Source organism: Cyanistes caeruleus, chromosome 12 (assembly GCF_971803275.1).
Source record: "Cyanistes caeruleus chromosome 12, bCyaCae1.hap1.1, whole genome shotgun sequence".
In the NCBI taxonomy this organism is placed as follows: domain Eukaryota; kingdom Metazoa; phylum Chordata; class Aves; order Passeriformes; family Paridae; genus Cyanistes; species Cyanistes caeruleus.
In genome coordinates this window covers 17353722-17371799 of record NC_141712.1, presented here as the reverse complement: position 1 = coordinate 17371799, position 18078 = coordinate 17353722, and the positions used below count along the sequence as shown (strand labels likewise).

Here is an 18078-nt window from a genome sequence, read left to right as displayed (position 1 = left end):
TCAGGCTGTCATCTTGATTCACTTTCATGCTTAAATCAGGATATATGTAAAAAAATATCATTTGGCAGCATGCAGTGAAAAGTCACCATTTCCATTACACTGTCTGCATTATTGTTCTCACCCCCAGCTAATATTTCCTATTTCATCAATAGATTGCATCCTACCAGTCATTCCAAGCAGCAAGTGCTAATCAGTTTGAAATGCTCTATTAGCTCTTGGCACATATAAAACATCACTGTAACACAACCAAATATAAAAAGTCAAAGGGAAGTATGGGGTATGATGCAGAGCTCTGAGCTTGTCACAATAAGGTGAAGTTTCCCCAAAACAGAGGAAGAATAGCTAAGAAAGAAAAAACTAGTCACCAGATTAGGGAAGTGTATCTTCTCTCACTGAACCAACAATTGGGGAAGTGAAATTAGAAGTGGATGAACTGCTGAAAGACTTGGATTATTTTTTTAAAGACCAAGGGAAGGAAAAAAAGCAGAATAGAGAAAAAGCATCAAGTATTAGCAGGATTAGTATCACAGGTTCTCTGGTGAAGAGGTGTCAATAGAAAGAGAAGATAAAACATCCTTAATTACTGTTTTTATAATGAAATTACAAAATCCTGTGTTACAATCCCTTCAAAACAATGTTACACAAAAGGCCGCTGAAACTCTCTCACTTTTCTACAGTCCTATCCTTACCTTAATATGAGCTGGGCTATAAAGTATACTTTACTTTAAAAAAGTAAAGTGCTCCTATCTGATGACAATACACATCATCCAGTGCTGGAGGCTTTGTTGTCCTAAGAACACTGTAAATACATCTAACACAGACCCTGGCCTAAGAAGTATAAGTAAACAGATACAAAGGACAGTGAGGTGCATCAATTTAATGTGGTTATCTTTCATGGTTATAGATTCACAGATACAGGTAAAGGAACTTTGGTCATTACATACCTTGTCATTTTTACCTGCCCATCAGCAGAGCATAGATTATTTCTTGAAAGTATAATATCCTTGAAGGCCTTTCAATACAAAAGGCAACAGAAAATAGAAAATAACAGTCATTTGCTTAGGACAGTCACCAGGTGAAATGCAACATAGCAAGAAGATGACAAATCCAGAGAATTCTCTGAAAAGAACAGATGGTCAGTAATGGACAGACTGTACCATATACCTAGAAGAAATGCATCACACATCATAAGCAAAAAAAAAAAAAAATCATTAAAAAGAAGAAATCATTTATGTCTGTAACTTTAATAGAGCCCAAGGCTGCAGCTGACCATCAAAATCAGAGTTTCTGAGCTACTACAACATTGCAAAATGGAGGTGTTTTCTATGATATATAAATTTCTTCCAGTATATAAGGCTATTTTTTCAGAACATGAAAAACCTAAGCTAAAAAGAGTACATTTGGATTAAGCTCTTCACTAATGCTATAGAAAGCTTTAAGATGAAAATGCAGAATGAGACATTGTAGGAAAACACCAGCTATCCAGCACCAGCTCCTGAGCCTCTAGTAAGACCTTGGGAGCATTAGGGATGGTATAGCTGTTGCTGCAAAACATCTTGTGGATTGGTTAACTCCATCAGCAAATTGCACCAAGGCAGATATCAATTTACATCTGTTTACCACAGCCACACAGGTGATGGGAGCAAAGGGAGTGGATGCAACGTGGGCAGCATGGAGCAGGGTTGGGTTATCATTATCAACAGCAGGACAATAAAGGCATTCTGTGTTCCAGGCCTTGTTTGTGAGTGCAGGCAGGTGGGGTTTGGCCTCTTGTTTGTCCTGCAGTCAAGAGCAAAGATCATTACAGTCCTAAACACTATCTGAATTAAACAGTGAAACAAGAAGCAAAGAAAATGTTGGGTGAAGTTAGCAGGACTGGGGCAGTGGGTAGGAAGGTGTAAGCAGGGATGATGGGGCTGAGTTGTCATGTTTAGAGGCCTCATAGTACGTAACTTACACCTCACTGTAACCATAGTGAAGATACAGATGAGTCCCACAGTTCAAGGTCATCTAAGGAAATTACAGTTATCTTAGCTTAGTAGTTTTTAAAGCAAAATCCTGAATGTGGGCCTGAAAAGACAGACATTTGTTTTAATTTGCTTTAATTCATGCAGTTGTTTCAGTTAACTTACATCTATGGTTAAAATGCCTCCTTAATTTGGTGTGGGAGCTAATGCTCCATACATTAAGGACGATGGGCATTCAAGGAAAAGTGTATTTAAAGCATTAAGAGCTGTGTAGCTGGCTTCTGGGAATAATTCTTCCTGTGACTGTACAGTTTGCTCTCATGTCTTTGAGCAAGAGAAAAGGAAGACATGGCTGTCCAGAGCAATCAAAAGTGGGAGTTCAGGGATGCAAGTTCCAGGAACCATTCTTTGCCTGGGAACAAGGGATGATTTTGGGATTGACTGCTATGCTTTTTTCACACTGATTTTTGATTATGAATGTGTATGGGTTCACACTTGCTATGCAGCAGTAGCTGACCTTTCCTAGGACAAGCCAATTAGTCTGCAAGAGTGAATAAAGAGATATTATCATCTTTAATATGTGCTGCTGACACTGCTTTTCCAAAATACTCTCCTGTGGGTATTAAAGTGATGTTTTCATTTATCCACCAATAAAAAAGCAGCCTTAACCCATCTGCCTGTCCCTCTGTGTATATATCTGGGTAATTTAATAAATGCTTCTGGGTGTTGATTTACGTCATTGTATCTGTATATAAGCCTGCCTCTGTGAGCATGCTGCTGGTTGTCTCTGAGCATTCATTGTCTGCCTTGTGTGTGTATGTCTGTGTGTCTGAATGTGGTTTTGTTTAAAATTTTTCCCTAGAAAAAACAAGAAGTCAGATGTTTCATGAGGTTGTTCGTTAAAACCAAGGGAAGGAAGGAGGAGACAGTAAGGGATAATTTAGAGAGAAACAGGGGTAGATTTGGCTACAGTTAATCATCTGCCTCAGTCTTCTCTGGATGAGATGGGGGAGTTCATTCCAGACATTAAAATGTCCCAGGGGAGGATCATATAGATCATTCTGGAAGAGAAATGGAAAGAATAAATTATCCAAAGGCTCAGAAAGCAATGGAGCCAGACGTCATCTGATCCCAAAGCAAGGATAAAAACAGGGAGAGAGAACCTTCACAAGATATGCCCAGGATTCCCTGAGAAACTGGGGGTAGAGATAAAGATTTCTAACTGCTGTCAGTGAGGCAGATTTCTAAGATACCGGATTAAGGTATCTGGTATCCTGGTACTCTGGTTCCAGCTGTAATTCTGTCTCACAGGGAAAGGTATTATTCTGAGTCAGAATGCAGAACAAAAGAACATTAAAATGGAAGTAAATGCAAAGTTTCCCAACATGCCAGTATCCCCTGAAAAATAAGTCTGACTAATGGCCCAGGAACTTTCATAACACGAGTCTCCTCAAACCAGCAGCACAAGGGGTCGGATGGATTTTCCAGCTCCGTACCCAGATCACTTTGCACACACAGCTTGTTTTCCTGCACTTAATCATGGGCCTGACTCACCACCCCTTCTCTGCACTATTCACTATTCTCCCAGTTCAACTGCAGCGTAAACAACTGAACCAGCAGCACCTCACCAGGGGAAACACCGGGAAGCAGCAGTGTCCATGTCCATGCACTGTGACATTCTCTGTTTCAAACAAGAGGATGATAATTCCTGTTTTGGAAGCTGTTACACACCCCAAGACCATATGATATACCAGAATCAGAAGTTTTCAGCATTGGTAGCCAGATACTCTGAGGACAGCAACGTGCCCATGCCAGCTGACACTGTGAACACATTTTTTATACATGGAAATGCTGGGTTTTTTACCTACATCCTCCATGACATCTGTCTGCGATCCAGTACAGGTCCTGAGAAATATCTGGGAAGTTTTCTAGATATCCTTTGTTTGCAGAGGGACTCCTATGCAGCATAACTCTTCCCTATAGTGCTGTTAAACAGGAGTAACATCAGCTCTGATTGTTGCATACATTTCCTAGAAGAGGTAAAACAAACTGAGGAAATTAGATTTTATAATCCCATGTATGATCCTTCAAATGAAAACTATTGAATGAAAATATTTTCTGCAACAAAATACTATCTTTCTTACAGAGAAAAGCATGACTCATACCTTGAGACACCTGGACACTTACAAACTAGCTTCCCTATAGGAATTCCTACTAAATTCATAAGCCTTTGATGATCTTGTTCATACTTGTTCTTTTCAGGAAGTTTTCCCCATATTTCCAGACATCTTTTCTCTAATTGACATCTTCCATAGGGTCATTTCTTTCCACAGCACACTACCAGCAGCCCCTAAGTTTTTCTTCATCCTGTCTGGGGTGCAGGTAGTGACCCTTCTGTGGGTCTCACCAGTGCCCACAGCCCCAGCCCATCAAGCCCACAGCCATTCCAGCACTTTGCTCTATGCATTACGAGGGGATGTGTCAGCCAGGGCTATTGTTTGGAACAGGAAGCAAGTTTGGCCGCCTCTGTAATTTAGATTGTAGGCAATAAGCAGGGGTGTGGTGTGCAAAGCAAACAAGGCAGGATTAACAGCTCTTTTCACTTCTGGACAAGGAATTGGTCCGGCAGTGGCCCACAGGATCCTGCACAGCATTGGCTACTGCTTCTCCTCGTGACCACAGACAGGAGTGAAAAACCAGAGTGTCCTCCAGGCTTTCAACTGGAGAGTGAAGATAAAAGTCCAGGCCTCATGTTCTGACAGAGCTTTATGAGCTAAACATCTTGAAATGAGATTATGAGAGAAAATTAAGAACAGTCTTCTCCTTTCAATAGGTCTTTAAAAACAATAACCAGGCTTTACTGTAAATTCATTTATTTTCCCTCAGTGTGACAATTGCCAAGCTGATATCTCCTCTGTGTACCAGGGATATATATAGATCTAAATGTGGCAAGAAGACAGAAAGGTTTTATTTATTTTGTGTAAGGACAGCAACGTGGGGAGTTCTTTTTTCCAGGAAAACCTCACATCAGAGAGTGAGTTTCACATCTTGTTAAAGAAATACTATGAGGTAAATAAAATCCAAATCATATTTAGCTCATAGGAGGTGACAAATACTAGTCAGGTTGACTATTGCCTTGCTGGAAGTCAGTCAAAAACCACTGTCAAATAAAGCATGAAAACAGAGAAAACAGAAGAGCCTATATTCTTGCATTTGCTAAAGTGAGCTACATTTTGCTGTTTACTGCTGGCATATTTTTAAAACTAGTTGTGAATACAAGGAAAGGTAGTTAAAGTCAAATCTTGGGCTGCATTCTGCTGAAATCACCTAAACTGTCTGGTTTGGGCCTCCAGAACAGTCTGAAAACCCCTCTCTATGCAGGGGATCATCAGTAGCAAACTCAAAACCCGTGTCCATTGTCTTGCCAGGTCACTGCTACTGTGACACCTCACATGTCCTTCCGTGCCTTAGCACATCATTCCCCACTGCAGCAGCTGTGGATAGGGCAGGTTACATGAAGCAGGGGCAAATAGAGGAAACTCGGGGGTTTCCTTGCAAAAACCCAAGCCTGGGAGAAAACAGGCCTAGACATCACTGCGACAGTGTGTATTGGCTCAGAGTAAACTCAAAGCAAGCACAAGGCAGCTATGAGCATTCAGATCCTTCAGATCCAAACATTCATTTAATCCATAAGACTTCTCATGCAGAGCTGAGCTTTGTGGGGATGTCCTAGATCCATCTGGTGATCAAACATGCTCTAATTTGCTCCCAAGGCAGAAGTGCCTCCTCTCACTGAGCACTCCCTACTCTCTCACAGCTCCCTTCTGGGTCAGCCCTCCCCACAGGCAAGTGGGTGCAGGAGGATCATCATTCTTTCCTGGCACTGCAGCTAATCCACCCAGCCTGACTGCAGAGAGATAGCTGAGTACTATGTGGGAGAAGATTTTTTAACCTATTCTTGCCTTGTTCCATGTAAAGAAGCCACAAACTCTCTCACATAGAGGCAGCTGGTAAAGTTGCCTCCTCTGTCTAGAAAGGATATCTAACCAGAGCAACTGGAATGTAACTTCAAGAGTTAATAAAATTTTCAAGCAGTCATTTATGTGCACTTTATCAAATGAACATATAATTATTTAAAGATTCCCCCACCTTTTCTTGGTTGTTGGGGTTATTAAATGAAAGCAAAGGTTGAAACTGCTTGCTTGAGACAAAAGGGCCTGCAGAAAGCTGCCTGCATGTCCTTAGACTTTGCTATGCTAACAGCCACTGTCTGCAGTCAGAGTTCCTTCCTTAAGTGCTTGAGCACCGTGAAGCCTCAAAGGGACACCGCCTTTGCCTAGAGATAGATTTTGGGTGAGATTTTGGAAGAATGGTTTGCATACAAGCAACAGTGTGATCACCACTGGAATGCAGGTTTCCTGCTAGACACACACAGAGATTTTGTGACACTGTGTTCTTTTACAAAAGACAAGTGACCTGCAAAACCCCGGCGTTTCATATCTCAAAATGGTGGGGCAATACAACCTACATAACAATAATGACTCACTGGGAAACAGAAGGATCGAGCTCCAGGGATCTCCTCCTCAGCACAGACCTGCAAATACACCGGAATAATTTGCATTGCACAGCTTGCCTTGCAGAATCCACAGATAAAAATCAGGCTTGGCATGGCTAGGATATCTGAGCAATATTTAGCAGCAGAACAATGAGCCAGCTGGGAAAGCATGTACTTATCCAAATTCAAGTGGGCAAGTAATTTTGGGCAACGTGGTTACTTAGGGATTGCCTGCACAGGAAAGTTGGGACAAAGCAAACTAAAGTTTGAATGCATGGCATGTAAACCCATTCCAGAAAATGGTGGTGTAAACAGTCCAGTTGTTCTCAGGGTAGTGCATGAGAAATGCCTGTGATTTTTTTGGTGGCACCAGACCAAAGGTCCCCAAATACCTGGGGAGCTGACACAGCTGCTTCTTTCTTCTGCCTGTGGCCTGATACCCTGGCTTTGCACAGGGACTGGAGAATTGCCTGTTCCCTCACTCATTGCAGAAGTTACTGCCTCTTTAACAGGAACTGGAAAAAGCCAACCTTCCTCAGCTCTTCAAACCCTCCAGCCCCTCTTTGCTAGCATAATTATATGCAGTGATGTGAAAGCTACACCAAAGTTGGGAAGAAAAAGCAAGACAGAAGTAGCCTGCACAGATCTCTCAGTGTAAGCCACCAGGAGCAAATGAAACATGGATTCATGTCCTATTTAGGGCTCAGGCTATAAATCACTTTATTCCCAAAGTCATGTGTCTGGGTGACACCCCAGTCTCACACCTCCAGCATGGCAACACAAACAGTGGTGATCTTGGGGGAAGCAGAGGCAGTCCCAAGGGAGCTTACTGTTTGTAGGTACAAATCCCTTTTAAGAGGGAAAAAAAAAGAAAGAAAGACAAGAATAGGGCCAAGGAGGAGCCACAGAAAGGGAGCAGACCCCACCAGATGTACACAGAGCTAAAGGCTCTGATCAGACTTCCCTGTCCCTGACCCTTCAGACACACGACCTCACTTGCAAATACTGAAAGAGCACCAGAGGAAGTGGGATTTGGCACCATGTGCAAGCAAAGGGGAGCAGCATATGGTCAGTCCATAGTACGTGACCAAGTCTGTGTGTGTTTTCAACACCTTGGCACCCCTGGGAAAGCTGTGGCCCTGGCTGTGTTAGCTCTAGGTGCAGGCTGGGCTTGGCCAGCGCCAGAGGGAAGAGGCGTGTAATGTTCTCCTGCACTGCACACCCAGGCAGCTCACCATCCCATTTTGGGAGCCAGTCCATTTCTGCCTGGCTGTAACAGCAGCCACATACAGTTTTCTGCACTGAGTATCTACTGTGGATTTGCTTCCCTGTGGGTGCAGGCAGCTCCTTTCTGGACAGAGTCATGATGATGCTGATGTGGCAGAACAACTCCACTGCCATGTGGGAGGGCTTGATGCTGCAGCAGGAGGACTTGGAGAGCGTAAGCTGGAACCCAGTAAGTTTCATGAGTCACCATTGCTCCTAAATTCCCTACCCCTTGGGATGCTCCAGGTTTGATGCACGCCTTAGGGAACCCCTGCTAGGACACTAGGCACTGGTGAGCCCCAGGACAGCCATGAACAAAATGGAATTCAAGCACAACCTATCTCATGGTTATCACTCATGTTGAGAGTAAGTTTACATACAATTTCCATAAAACTTTGGGTGGGGAGCCTCAGAGAAGGTTATAGTACCACTTGTCACCAAGTAGCTTCATAAAGGCAAATTGAAACGTAAATCTACTGAAGAGGCCATTTTAGAAAGGGAAGGAACTTATTCCTCTTGCCATCAGAAGCTCAGGGGCATTCACAGGAGATCCATTTCCCTGGAGAATATACTTTCTGTTGAGCAGGAGGGGATTATGATGACCAGAACAGCAAAGAGAGTGAGCAGGGAGGTCTAAAGGTGCTGGAGCAGTTTCATTTTGTTCTTATTTCCCCCTTCCAGCAGCACTGCTGTGCACAGAGGCATGAAAGGTGAGAGAGATCTCTTTGCATCATACTGGGCCCTGTGGCAAAGGAGATACCAGTCTGCCCCTGCAGCTAGAGGGGACTTTCAGAGCAGGAGTAGTCCAAGAAATTACACTTACCTCACAGACAGCAGAAGCTCCAAGCAAAGTCCTTCCAACCATGATGGTATTAGCCACCTCCCTGAGCAGCCTCTTCTCTCTCGCCCATGTCCACACACCATCGAGATGACTCTGCTCCCCAAATAACCTCTGGAACTACTGTAGGAGCTCTAACAGCCTCATTCAGGAGGGGTGAGAGCCTCAGTCATCAAGGGTCAGCACTGAGGGCCAGGCAGTTCTGTGCTCCTCTGACAGGAACAGCTCCTCCAAGGTATGACCTGACTTTGAAGCCAAGAGCTCAGAGGATCATCCTGAACAACTTTCTGGCACATTCAAAGATCTGCCTCTCTCTCACCTGCCATTCACACAGACGTGCAAAGGGCAAGGACCAGAACTGAGGCCACCAGGGACCAAATCTCCATCCTCTTGCTTGACCATTTGTCTTTATCTCTGCTGAGTTTTTCACCTCTCCAGCATTCTCACCTGCAGCTCATTCACTGAGACACAGCAGGGTACGTTACCCCAGCTGGCCAAAGCAAGGATGATTAACTGAGAAAAACATAAAATTTTAGGTGCTTTTCTGATACCAAACAACACTTTTTCAGCATGAAGAAAATTTAAATTACCCTAATTTCAAGTTACTGGGATCTCTTTTTTTTAAAAGGAAGATACAAATGGTTAAGGTTTGAGGCCTCCAATATAAATAGAAACAGATCACATTTACAAGATTAGGATTTAGTACTTTTAGGTAATATTCTGAATTTGATAACATTCATGATTTAGTAGGACTGCAGTGCAGAAACACTAAATCTGCTTTGTGCTTTGGACAAATCACTTAATCACTCTGATTCATGGCATCCAGCATTAATGGGAAGAGTCTCTTACACTAAACTTATCACACAGGCAAGCTTTATTTTGCCAATCAGGACTGTGCCAGGAAAGTGCAAATACCCAAAGATTATAGGCAATGGTAAGAGATGTAGCAATAAGGATGATCTTGATAATTATGTACCTTCAAATGAGAGGAGAAACTTGTTCTAACTTGCAAATGGAATAAACCTGTCATAGCTCTGATAGGAGTCACCCAGGCTGGCAAGAACTAGGGATTTTTTTTTTCAGGTCTCTTTAATAAACTGGTACCGTGGGGGAGTGGTGGAAGATTCTGTGAGAAGTTCTGCTGAGAACACACTCCTTTGGTCCTCCGAATTTTCAGATTTCCCAATCTGTTCTGCTTTCAACCACGCGCCATTCTAGGTCCAAGCAACACTTCCCTGTCTAGCAGTCTGCTACATTCACAGGTGCCTCACAATGTCAGAGCAAAGACTTTGCAAATAAAAGTCTAAGGAGAGCTCTAAATATTTGTTGGATTAGGGCCTTACTTTGAGCTCTTAGTGCTGCTCATAAGCCAGGGTCAGCCCCAAGAGCTACACTGACATCACACGTTGGAAACACAGTGGTGATTCAGCCCAAGAAATTTTGCGGAGTATTTTTTCCTCCCCAATTTCTCTGAAACCAACAAAGGGATAGAGAAGCCTGTGGCTGTTATGATCGCTGTTTCCTTTAGTAAACAACATCATTCTAGCATTCTCCAACTCAGTTACTGTCTTTCCTAATGGTTAAATGCAGTCATAAAGAAAGAAGGACATCTCTTCATTTAACCACAAATTCAAAGCACATCCAGAGAACTGAATGTACCAGGGAAATCCTGTAGGAAGATGTTCTCTCACCACACCGCCAATGAGACTGAAAAAGTGGAAACAGAGAAGACTTCTTGTTCAAATTCACTTCTACAGATACAAAAAAATTTGGAATAATATTATACCTTCCTTTTCAGGAAGGTATAAGTCAATGATAAAGTAGCCAACAGCTATACTACCCCTAAGTTATTCCTAGCATCTATTTAGGCAAGAAAAAGTTAATCTTTAGGACCTTTATAACAATGTGCACAAAGAAAAGCAAATCCAAGAAGCATCTGTCATCTCCGAGTCTGAGGGTGGTGCCATTTTAATTGCATCAGCTCCAAGGAACAGGTTGGATTAAAGGAAAAAAAAAAAAAAAAAAGGAGCCACCAAACTAATATCTCAAGAACATAAAACGCCATCAGCATGAAGGAAAAAAGGTTGGGAAAAGATGTTAACATTGAACTGAATTGTGGTGCACTTGATCCTGATGTTACATCTCCAAATGGAGACAAATGGAGCATGTCTGCATTTAAAGCCACTTTTACAACACAAGAGAATGCTACAATGGCACAAGGTTACAGGAGCAGGAGTCCCTGAGCAGGGACTGTTTAACCTTCGCCACTGTCTCACACCTGAAGGGTTTGTCTCTGAATGTTCTTCCTTGGCCCTTTCCTCTCTCATCTCTTAACATCGGGGGTTACACAACCGTTCAGCTGCAAACCAGTTTTGTTTTCATTTTAGGTTTCACAACCTACCTGTTTTCTTTAAACAGGTACAAAGTAGTGAGGGGATTTCTTTGTTACCTTTCACTGAAATGTTCATATTAAGATGGAAAATTCCAGGGAGCAGTTAAGAACAGAGAAGGCAGGACTACCCTACATCAAAGGGAAGCAGCATTTGCTAACTCTTTCATTTTACATGTATGTGATTCACGAACTGCTTCATGAAAATGGAAAAGTGATCGAGGAATCACTCAGGTCTGGAAAAAAAAAAATAAACTAATAGCAACAACCTAATTTACATGAAAATGGGCTGGTCTCCAAAGCATCTGCCAAGACCAGACACTGTAGTGCTTGCAGCTTTCCTTTGTTTGCTCTTCAAAGCAGGTAGAGCCAGGAAAATTCCCGTGCCTCATGGCAAGCTCTAAGATGTGGTACATGATTTTCAGATGAGGGAATCTCACATTTCTCCCTGAATATTTCACACTACAACAGCAAGGAGAAAAGCACAGACACAGCTGAAATGAGGAGGAGATGAATTGAAAAGCTAAAAATGTATTCTTCAGCATTACTCTGTAGTATGGGGAACTGAGAAGGCAATTAAAACCAACATGAAAGGAGATTTAATTGCAAATCAGCAAAACCTCCTGAAGCACAGATAGCAAGAGTCAAAGAAACACCCCACCTGAAGCACAAGCCCTTCGCAGAGGAGAGCATTGCCCTCAGCTCCACGGGCAGCTGATGGGGAGAGACAGGCCCTTGCCAAGGTGCTGAGGGGCCCGAGGAGCCTCTCACTCTGCCGGGATTCACCCTCACACACGGCCACAGCAGGGGAAGAGATGCGGGACAAACCCAGCCGACCTTCCCTCCCCATCCCTGCCGGGTCACCGCATCCAGCGCTGAAGGGAAATCCGAGGCCCCGATGGGCCTGACTGAGCCCTGCCGGCCGCCTCGCCCCGGCCTCGCCTCCGGCACCGCGCCATTGTTTCTGTGCCCGGGCTTTTAAATCTGAGCTCCACGGACCCCAACACCTTCCCCGAGGACGGGGAGCCGGGAGAAGGGGGAGAGGAGGCCCGGCAGCTGCTGAGGACACAGCGGGAGGACAGGCGAGACTGGTTTGGAGGCGGTGGGCAGCGCACGTAGGAATGGAACGAGGCAGGTGGGAACACCCTCAGCCCGTCCCTTTGGTCAGGCAGCTTTTAGCATTTCAAAGCGTTTCTTTCCTTTGTGACTCCAACCGCTGACTAAAACAGGCAAGCAGGTATTTGCAGGATCAGCCAAGCCCCTTTTGCCCAGGTGGCCTGAAAGGCATCAGTGCTGTGTCCTGCGAGCAAATCGCGGTGTCTCCCTCGTTCAAAGGCTTTCCTGGTGCCGGGCAGGATTATGGAAAGGGAGAGCAGCGCCGGCTGTGGAAAATAAAAAATGTCAGGGCCCTGCTGCTGGAAAGGAGAAGCCTGGACTCGCCTCGGGTGGCGAGCGCAGGTGTCCCGGGTGGCAGAGTCCGAGCAGGCAGTGACAAACAAGGGGACAAGTCCATTTGCCCTTCTGGGCAAAGCACCCCAAACCAAAAAGCAGCCCAGGATCTCAGGCACCTGATGTGCTGCTTGTTCCAGAGGCACGGGGTGGGGTACAAGGAGGGGAATCTGCTTTCCTCTTCAGCACAGAAAACATCAAAGCTTTCCTAAAAAATTAAAAGCTTCTGGATGGGCTCTTGGTGTATTTTAAAACACAAAACAGATTCGTTTCAAAGCACTCTTTCCAAAGGTCTTTCCTGAACGTACATCACATGCAATGGAAAAACACTGCATGCCTGGCATTTAATATTTTTCACCTGTGACCCAGGATTGATGTCTGTGTAACTCCCTGATTTAATCCAACTACATGTCTCAGCAAGAAAAAAACCCTTTCACAGTTTGAAAAGGAGTTGGAAAAAAATAAAGTCACGCTCAACACTTCCCCTTCCCTGGAGAGATAGGAGTGCTGCTTGCCCTTTCCTGACGATAAGCATATCCTGGTGGTTAAAAATACATTTTGCTCTTACCGTAAATTCTCCATTAGCCAACTCCTTCAGCCCAGCCCACAGTGTTGGGGTTCACGATTCCTTAGAGGCCACATGTGACAAAGCTTGGCTTGTGCATGCCCAAATATGCTGGGGAAAAAGCAAAAGTAACAGCTCTGATCCTGCTGCTATTGGCTTCACCTGAAGTAAAGAAATCTGTGGAGTGGCAAAAACATTCAGCTCAAATGACTCCACATTAATCTTCTGCCTTTACAGCTGCTTCCAGACAAAAAGTGGTATTGAATTCTGAACAGCAATTAATTCTGTTAATTTTAGTGTTTCCAGTGATCATTGTGCAAAGGGACAACTCAGTAAGATGGAGCTTAGTGAACAGCAGCGTCTCACTGCTTGAGATTCTGAAGGCCAGAAGCTTGTTCTTCACATGGAAAACTCAGCCTGTTGAAAGATGGCTCCAAAACGTGGGCTGTGCAAAGGACACAGCTGCCACCTCTTACCAAGGAGGCACCAGCCCTGGGAAGAGCCTGGTTCAGCAAAGCTGGAGCTGCTCACACACCCAGATGCCTCCACAGCAGCTCCAACCTGAAGGAATCCTTTGCCAACTGCATGCCTCTCCTAGTGTATTCCTGCCAGGAGAAAGCTGATGGGACACTCCTCTCTCAGGCTGAGGTAGAAGCTAGTGAACAACTGTGACTCCCTGTGACACAGAAATCACCAGAGTCACAAGTCCAGTTGTGTAAACTCAGTACTTTGCTTTCTTGGCAAGTACCTTGCAGTTAAGGAGGCACAGAGAGGCCTTGCTCCCAGGCATTAAGAGCTTCGGCTGAAAATCCTGTTTGAGGAACCAGTTCTGGATTTCTCCTGTGAGACTTAAGGAAAAAAATTTGAGGGGTTAAAAAGTGGCAGAAACGGGCACTTCTGAAGTTCTATCTCCTCTGTGCATAAGAGGTAAAGGAAACCAGGCAGCAGCCCTCTTCCTTTTCTGTTAGGATTCCAGGCTGTGGAATAAAGATAAATCCAAGTTCACTCTCCTGTCTTTGTTTCTAAGACTCAGTAAGACAGGGGAGATATGGCAGAGCCCATCTGTGCAGCCATAACCATGGGAACACCATCAACAAGGGTAAATCAACATGAGATTCCCTATCATCAGTCTGTGTTTACCCTGGAGGCCTCAGGCTCCCTGCACCAACCTGGCTGGCAGTCCTGGACCTTGGTATGGCTGTGGAACTAAGTAAGAACAGGGATTTATAAAACAAATATTCATTTTTCTGTCCTAGTTCCCACCATCTTATAGAACACATATTTACAGCACCTGGTTTCTGCACTCTGCTTTGAAGCCATGATGCTGCCTTCCCCCTTCTCTCCCCCTGCCCAAGCTGCCCCAAACCTCAGCTTTTCCTTGACTCCTACCTCACATTTGGCCTTGCCTCACTCCTTTTGTTTAGGAAAAGGTAGAAAGAGCTCTGGGTATTTTCCTGAAGATCAAACCCAGGGGAGGCAGCCCCAGTTGAGGCAAGGGCTGGTACCCCAGTGCAGGGAGCAGGGCAGCACGAAGGTAAAACATTGCTCAACTGGAGTTGCAGCTGCTTGGCATCTTAAAAATGTGCAGGTCTCTGAACTTGCAGGGGTTGCGTCTGCACGCTGTGACACAGCCAAGGGTCGGAATATCAGGCAGCCCTGGAAGGAGCTGTTTGTACCTGCCCTTGGGAGCAGTTATGCTTCACATACTTTTCTCCTCCGCTTTGAAAGGTCACATGGAAGAGCAGTATTTGTGAAGGGGACGAGTGCTGGGGAGAATGGGTACCTTGAAACAAACATGAGAGCTTTTCCAGGTGAGCAGAAGCTCCTTCCCACTCCCATTTTTTCTGGGGTGGCCACTGACAACATCCACAGCCCAGCAACCACAAGCATTTACTGCCTGGGCAGAGCCAGGGAGGGATTGATCCTGCCTCCCCTCATTTCCTCATTGCCTTTCCTCCTCCATTTATTTCCTTTGGGTTTTCCCCTTTGATTAAACTTCTGGCATGTTGGAATGTTTAATAATAAAACAGATAACTCATGGGAGATGATATTTATAAAATCTACTTCTTTTTTTTCACTTTTTGTAAGACCTTGAGAGAAAATCTTGAACTACGTTCTTCCTTTTAAAAATAAAAAACAAAAGCGGAAGGTGCAGTTAACAAGTTTTCAAACAATCAATGTTTTATTTGGTTAATTTATTAAACACCTTTAAGACAATTAATTTTGGTCTGTACCCTTCTATAAAATGATTCAAGTTCTGAACAAACCTCCGATACATAAAGCAAAGTTACTTTTACCATACGCAAATTTCAGATCAAAATACAACACTCTGTTTTCTTACATTTATAAAACCCAGTCAAATACAAACAACATTAAAAAAGATAAAACACTTTCACTGATCCTTGGTACAATATTACAGCACAATTTGCACAGTGGCAACTAAGTCCTCAAAGCACAAGTCAAATACTTTAAAAAGGGAGCCTCCCTTTAGTCACCCAACGTCCTACTGAACACGTAAACAAAGCGAGTGCTAGTGAATCCAGGAAAATTCCCGTGTCCCTTTTCATACCATGTGTGAGCCACGAAGCAATTCTGCAAGGGAAGCTACTGGTGAGTAACCAAAGAGCTTTCCTACTTTGCTGTTACCAGGTTTTGTGCAACTACTCCATGAAAATAAACGAATGGAGGTGGACCAGACTCTGCACTAGGCAATTTATGGCAACTAAAGTAAACCAAGAAATGAGTGTTTTTCTAAAAACAGACCACAAAACTATTTTTAAAAAAAAAACAATACCAAATTATCCATGGGTACAACTGGAGTAACTGCCTTTTGCTTCACTTTCAAGACATCTAATGAAGATCCAGAGTGTTTTCAGTTGTTGAGTTTATTCAATTGCAAAACCCAGTGTTTCAGCAACGGGTCAAAGTGCCACTAAAATTGCACATTTTTCTTCAATTACAGAATGCATGGTTGCATGAAACACTCATTTGGTGCTACACCTGAAAGCCTGCACTTATACTAACCTGTGAACATGTGGGATCTCCTATGAAAGAGAAACAAGAATGGAAATTAAAACTAAAAACATAAAATGATAAAACTCAAGTCTCAGTTGATAGACATTCCTGGGAAGGTCCTACTTAGCAAACCTTGCAGCAACACCTAGGGAAGAGAAAGTAAAACCAGAGCAATTTGAGCAGGGTCTGATGTATCCCCTCAGGCTATGTTTTGCACAGGCAGTCAGGGCAGTTGTACCACAGTGCAATTTAAAGGGTTTTTGCCTGGAGTTCTGCAACCCCTTCATTTCCCCCACCCCCAAACCATTGATTTTACTCACAGTTCAATTGTAAGTTCAGTTGTTCAGTCTCAGCTAATGTGAAAACATGTACATAAATAAATGGAAAAAATACACTAATGGATCTAACTTTCCTTTCTCCTCCCTCCCCAAACCCACGTCAAACCCATGAGGACACCACACACTCCAAAACTTTTCCTATCTGTTAATGTTCACATAATCCCAACAGAACAGAGAACTGCAAACTGCACAAATAATACACAGTTAAATAATGCTCAAGTGTAAACAATACAGGATGGACACAGTTTAATAAAACCCAAGTGAGGTACAGCAAGAACCTAATTTCCTAATTTAGTGTTTTAAGAGCAATTGAAATGCTGCTGTACCACCCTTCTGCAAACATCTCTCCAGAATTAAGCTGTACTACAAGGCTTATTCCCTTAAAGCTACATACCCATGCTATAACTCATTTTATTGACTTAATGCAAATATTTGTGGGGGAAAATTAATTTACAGGGTTAATTAAAATCTTTTTAGTATTCAAAAGGAATGATAGTAAAGGGATCAACCATGGAAAATGTGGTAATACATGTTTTTAAAAAGATTTCCAATAATTCTAACACAAAACAGCAAGTGTATTTTGAAAAATGCATAGAAACCCTGTCAATACAAAAATCCCCACTGAAATTACACAACTAAGCAATTTTAATCTAAATATTTTATGTGCTTTTCCTATAAAGGCCACTTTGACATACAAATACAAAATAATTTACATTTTTCCCCAAAATAAATTATTTGTTCCTCAATTAAAAATACTGAATATGGAAGCATAACAACCCTCTCTCATGCCAGCTGCTCATCTGCAGTGGCAATTTCTGAAGAAGAAAATCTCTTAATATTTTCGATTACCAAAAGAAATAAGAAATGGCTTCAGCCTGTGGTCTGCTTAGCACTAAGGAAAAACCTGGGGGGGAGGAATGGAACAGGCTGAGCCCCTTACACTGCATGTGCTGGGGAGGGAATGGATGTACACAGACACCTGCAGAGACAGCTTTCCTGCTTGTCTCAAAGGTTATGCACCAAAATCCCTTTTTGGAATCAGAGAAAGAAATCAAGGTCAATCTGAATTAAAGTGAGACAAAATAGTAGAGGGAGTAGAGTAGAGTCCAGGGTGGGTTAAGCAAATGAAGAGTTTGTGATCACCTGGGAAAGGAGAGCTCCTCATGAGAGGCAGAACCAGGAAAAACTGTACCCGTTTTCTAACAGGGGGAAGAGGAACACAAGGAACAAATTACACTGGAAAAATGAAGCAATGGGAGAACAAAGAACCTTTACCAGCAGTCCTGACCACATGGGCATTTATTCCTGAATTGCCACAGAAGCAGAAAAATCAAACTCGTACAGAAGCAGCAGACATGAAAATGTACTTGGACTGGATTTGAGACATCACAGGGATTCTTTACTGTAAGCACCAGATCCACAAGTGACAGACACAGGGAAAGCAAGACAACACCAATCCAGGGGGCACAGCAAGCCCCAAACACCTGACATGCTCTAGGGCAGGGAGGTGCAAACATGGTGAAGTGGCCCCAGGGGGTAAAGCCACACAGGTGGGGTTACAGGACAAGCTCCAGTTGACAACACCACGGGACGACAGGAGGGGCACACTTGGAGATCACATCATTCCAGGCCAAAACACCCAACAACCTGACCTGGATAAACTGCCAGGCCAGGCAAGGGGGCAGGAGGAAAAGCA

General features: G+C 43.6%; 1 long non-coding RNA gene across 1 annotated transcript; it reads left to right on the top strand.

Moving 5' to 3' along the window:
- Positions 1-11715: 11715 nt before the first annotated feature.
- Positions 11716-15250, top strand: LOC111934457 (uncharacterized). The gene is made up of 2 exons (XR_002867221.2): positions 11716-12150; positions 13327-15250. It is a non-coding gene; the product is annotated as an uncharacterized LOC111934457 (long non-coding RNA).
- Positions 15251-18078: the final 2828 nt, after the last annotated feature.